Below are 5249 nucleotides of genomic sequence, written 5' to 3'. Positions count from 1 at the left end.
GGCCAGATAGTTGTCTTCCAAATTTCTTGGCATAAATGACTGAGTACCTCCTGTGCCACCTTTCTTGAAAGCTTTCAATTTTTATTCCATCATTTCCTGGTACCTTGTTCTTTGCCAATTCCTTCAATGCACCTTGGACTTTTTCCTTCAGTATCATTGGCCCTTGATCATATGCTACCTCTTGAAACAGTTGAATGCTGTTTCCTTTTGATACAGTGCCTCTGTGTATTCCTTCCATCTTCTTTTTTTAAACTGAATGCATTTTATTTCTACTATATTAGCATACAGAATGATAAAGCCTCGTGGTCGTAATCAGATTCTGGGGAAATTGAAGGTTTTCATTTCTTTCCTGTTTCCCACTGCGTAACATCTTTTTAAAATACTCTCTTTTTTCAGCCTACATCCATCTGACTTCAGCAATGATATCAATTCATTACATGCCCTTGTCTGAAGACAGTCTGAGTCCCTGGCAGTTCCCTGTCAATGTATAGTTGCAGCCGCCTTTGAATTATCTTTTGTCGAGGTCCTGCCTCGACAGGGAGTTCGGTTCACGAAGTAGGGAGATCTGGCGGTGACAGAGATAGAAAAAGAATACACAAAAAGACGTGACAAGAGAGACAAAGAGACACCCCGAAACCAGAATGGATGCAAAACTGGTGGGCAGACCTTGGACTACAGGCATCGTGACCCCTGCAGGCAGTAATGCACTGCCCTGCAAACCGTAATGCATACAGGGTTCAGTCTGCGCCCCCTTTTTATTTCAGGGAGAGACTTTACACAAAGGAAGAAGGGGATTATTAAGACAGGGTACAGGAATGAAATGTGATTAATCGTTCAAAACAGGGATTTACAGGAATAAATTCTAAAACATATGTTGCAAATTGTCTTAATAATCTAACATCCTTAATTTTCCAGAAATTCAAGCAAATTGTTATAAATTATTTTTTAGGTTCAAATCCTGAGGCAGCAACTCGAGGTTTCTCCAGGCTAATTAAATACCTATAGCACTTAATCTCGAATGGGTAAAGGTGAGAAAAGGATTCAAAAGGTCTGGAAGGAGTCCAGCTGTTTCAGCTACCTGGCCTAGGCTTGCAGGAGGAAGAAGGACGCCTAGGTTAATAGTTTGCACCTGGGGACAGTCTGAGGCGGCCAGCACTATTATTCCTTGAACAATACCCCAGAATTTGCCAATCTACTTTGGGTGAATACCCTGGGAGAATTTTCTCCAGCGTCTCTTTGAGTAAACCCAGCAAACTTTTGGGAAATTTTTACAGCCTCGGCTTTAGAAGGGGTTTTTATATTAATATTGTACATGAATACTAAGAGCTCATGTATTAAGTTAATATCAAACATAACTGAATAACTTGATAAAGAACAGTTTTGCCATGCTTGCCAGGGGGCCAGAGTTTGTTCCTCAGAGAGATTTGTTCCCAGAACCTTACGCACTGCCAACACAGTGGAGACACTAAGAGAGGCACATAAGAAACCATTTTCTCAGAAGCTACAATTACTGGAGTTTGAAGCATAGAATGAATAATAGGACCAAAGAAAATTATACAGAGCTAGCCCAACAGTGAGTTCGTAAAAGCCAATGAACCTGGGACGTCCGGAGGTCACTTCCTTGGGTCCTCAGGGTCCCTGGCTAGCCATCCTGAGTGGGGCCATCGTGTAGGATTTTCGTCCATGACACAGGGGCTCAACATCTCAGTGATTGCGGTCTCCAAGAATCTTTAGCAAAATTTTACTTGTATGGGATATAAATGATATTGTCCAATGACTTCTGCATGCTGTTAGGTCACCTCTCTTTGGAAGGGGTACAAATATGGATCTTCCAGTCAGTTGGCCAGGTGATTGTCTTAGAAATTTCTTGGCATAGATGAGTGAGTGCCCCTAGTGCTGCCTCTGTTTGTATTCCACCAATTCCAGAGCCTTGTTCTTTGTTATCATTGGCTCTTGATTAGATGCTACTTATTGAAACAGTTGAACATTGACCATCGAAGAATTGTCAAAATATTGAAGAATTCTTCAGTATTGCAAGTCGAGGGTTGTATTTTTTTTTCCAGTTCTCTTAGCTTGAGAAATGCTAAGTATGTTCTTCCTTTTTGGTTTTCTAATTCCAGATCTTTGCACATTTCATTATAATATTTGAGTTTGTGTTCTTGAGCTGCCCTTTGAATTTTTCTGTTCAGCTCTTTATTTTTTTCCATATGCTTTAGCTTTATGCTGTAGAGCAGGTTTTAGTGTCTCTTCTGATCTTTCTTTTTTGCTTGCCTTCTTTTACTTTCTTCCTTTATGATGTCCTTGATGTCATCCCACATTCTTCTGGTTTTTGGTCTAATATATCAAATTTGTTCTTGAGATCTCTAAATCCAGGTGGGATACATTCAAGATATTTGCCTCTTGTTCCATGTACAGATGGAACTTGTTTTAATTTTCTTTAGCTCCAGCTTGAACTTGCATGTATGCAATTGATGGTCTGTTCCACAATCTATCCCTGAACTTGTTTTGGCTGATGATATGGAGCTTTTCCACTGTATCTTTCCACAGATGGAGTCTGTTTGATTTCCGTGTGTTCTATCTGGTTAAGTCCATGTGTACAATGGTCTTTTATGTTATTTTAAAAAGGTATTTGCAATGAAGAAGTCAATGGTCTTGCACAATTCTATCATGCACTCTCCAGCATCATTTCTATCACCAAGGCCATATTTTCAAACTACTGATTCTTCCTCTCTGTTTCCAACCTTTATATTCCAATCACCAGTGATTATCAATATATCTGGATTATGTTTGATCAATTTCAGACTGAAGAAGTTGGTTATTGTTGTTGTTAAGTGCCGTCGAGTCAATTCCGACACATAGTGGCCCTATATAGCGTTTCTGAGGAGCCACTGGTGAGTTTGAAGTGCCAACCTCGCAGTTCAAACAGACCGTGTGGTCTTGTGCTTATTCTACAGCATCACACCAGGACCCCAAAGAAGTTGGTAGAATTCTTTAATTTCATCATCACTGGCTTTAGTGGCTGGTGCATAAATGGGAATAATAGTGATATATCTGTCATGGTATTAATAACCTCATATGCATGTTCAAGTTGGACAGTGAATAAGAAAGACTGTAGAAGAAATGTTGCATCTGATGGTTTTGGAGAATATTAAAAGTTAAGTACCATGGGCAGTCAAAAAAACAAAAAAATCTGTGTTGGAAGTACTGCCAGAATGCTCCTTGGAAGCCAGTATGGCCAGATTCTCATACTTTGGACATATTATCAGAAGGGACCAGTCCTGGAGAAGGATATTTAGTAAAGTGTGGGGTCAGAGAAAAAGGAAGACCCCCAACACGCATAGTGGCAGCAGCAGTGGGCTCAGGCATAGCAATGATTGTGAGGTTTACGACCGGGCAGTGTTTAGTTCTGTTGTGAATAGGGTTGCTATGAATTGGTGTCGACATGATGGCACCCTAACAACAACTTGTAGGCATATGGCTACTATTTCTATCACAGACAGCATTGTACTTCAAGATAGATCTTGAAATGTTCTTTTTAATGATGAATGCGACACCATTTTTCTTAAATTTGTCATTCCTGGCACAGTAAGCCATATGATTGTCAGATTCGAAATGGCCGATACCAGTCCACTTCAGCTCACTAATGCCTAAGATATCAGTGTTAATGCATTCCATCTCATTCTTGACAACTTCCAATTTTCCTATATTCATACTTCGTACATTCCATGTTTCAATTCTTAATGTATGTTTATAGCTGTTTCTCTTCATTTTGAGTTGTGCTCCATCAACAAATGAAGGTCCTGAAGGCTTTACTTCATTCACATCATCACAGTCTACTCTACTTCGAGGCGGCAGCTCTTCCCCAGTCGTATTTTGAGTGCCTTCCAACTTAAGGGGATCATCTTCTGGTACTATAACTGACAATATTCTGGTACTATTCATCATGTTTCAATATTCAACATTCTGGTGCTATCTGACAGTAAGGTAGTTATAGCTGTAGGGTTTCTGTGAGTCAGAATGGACTCCATGGCAGTGGGTTTTGGAGTTGGAATAATGTACAAAATCTATTTTGCAGACTTGCATGAAAACATAAAATCTAATTTTTTATATCTACATGTCGAAATGGTAATATTTTAGATAATTGAGTTAAATAAAAGACATTAAAATCAATTTTACTTTTAAAATACTAGCAAATTTGAGGGGTCCTGATGTGGTACTGTAGAATAAGCATAGGACTGTAAACTGGAAAATTCAAACGCACCAGCTACTCATTGAAAACTGTATACAGGGTCATTATGAGTCAGAAATGACTTGCGGTACTTAACAACAAGCAAGTTTAAAATTACTTAAGTAGCTTGCATTATATTTTTATTGGATAGCATTGCTCTAGAAACTTAATGATCCCAGCCTGCAGCCACTTGAGAGGGTAACAGTTCCCTGAATGGAAAACTGGGGGAAAGAATGTAAGAGGATGAACTTGAGCCTGGGATTGCCCAAAACTCAACAGAGAGAATTCCAAGATGCACTTCTGGTCAATGAGAATGACTCAGGAAATAATGTAAGGGTGGGAGGTGGCAGAAAAGTCAAGACGGAAAACTGAAGTGCCAATAGTAAAAGCTGGTATTACAAAAATGTGTGAATTGGAAGGCCTAATCCTTTTTGCACTTGGTATGTCAGATATCAGGTGGGCATCCAAAGAACATGGTACTGGCTTCCCACAGCATATTAAGAGGGACATGAAAGGGTAGATGATGAGAAAAATGTCATTGTGAGTGACACGCAACATAAAAGAATAGTTAGTCGATGTTATTTTGCATGATTTTTTTAATTTGGTGTTTTTCCAATTAAAAATAGATGTTCACTTTAACAAGTGAAATGTAACACACTTCAAAGATTCAGAGATGTGTTAAAGTCAAAACTTCCCTCATTCATTCTACCCTCTTAAAGTAACCAATGGTGTGCATACCTCTATACAAATGATTGATGTGTCTACTAGGGTCTTTGGGATTCAGGACTAGTGCAAGCCTTTTTTTTTTTTGCTTCCTTCCTCTTTCCACCTGCCTTATTCCCTCCCCCTCTCCCTTTCAGGTTCTGTTTCTTCTCATGAGCAATCTCCTTTTCTGTTTTCCTTTCTCTCTCACACACACAAAATGGATGGAAAAAGTCATTGAGTCCTTTTCAAACTGGAATAATTTCTTACACCTCTGAATGCTTTTTCTCCATGTCTCAAAGCCTTTCTCAAAGGCTTC

Source organism: Chrysochloris asiatica, unplaced genomic scaffold, assembly GCF_000296735.1.
Source record: "Chrysochloris asiatica unplaced genomic scaffold, ChrAsi1.0 scaffold00266, whole genome shotgun sequence".
Taxonomy (NCBI): Eukaryota; Metazoa; Chordata; class Mammalia; order Afrosoricida; family Chrysochloridae; genus Chrysochloris; species Chrysochloris asiatica.
Note: the sequence above shows the minus strand (reverse complement) of the source record.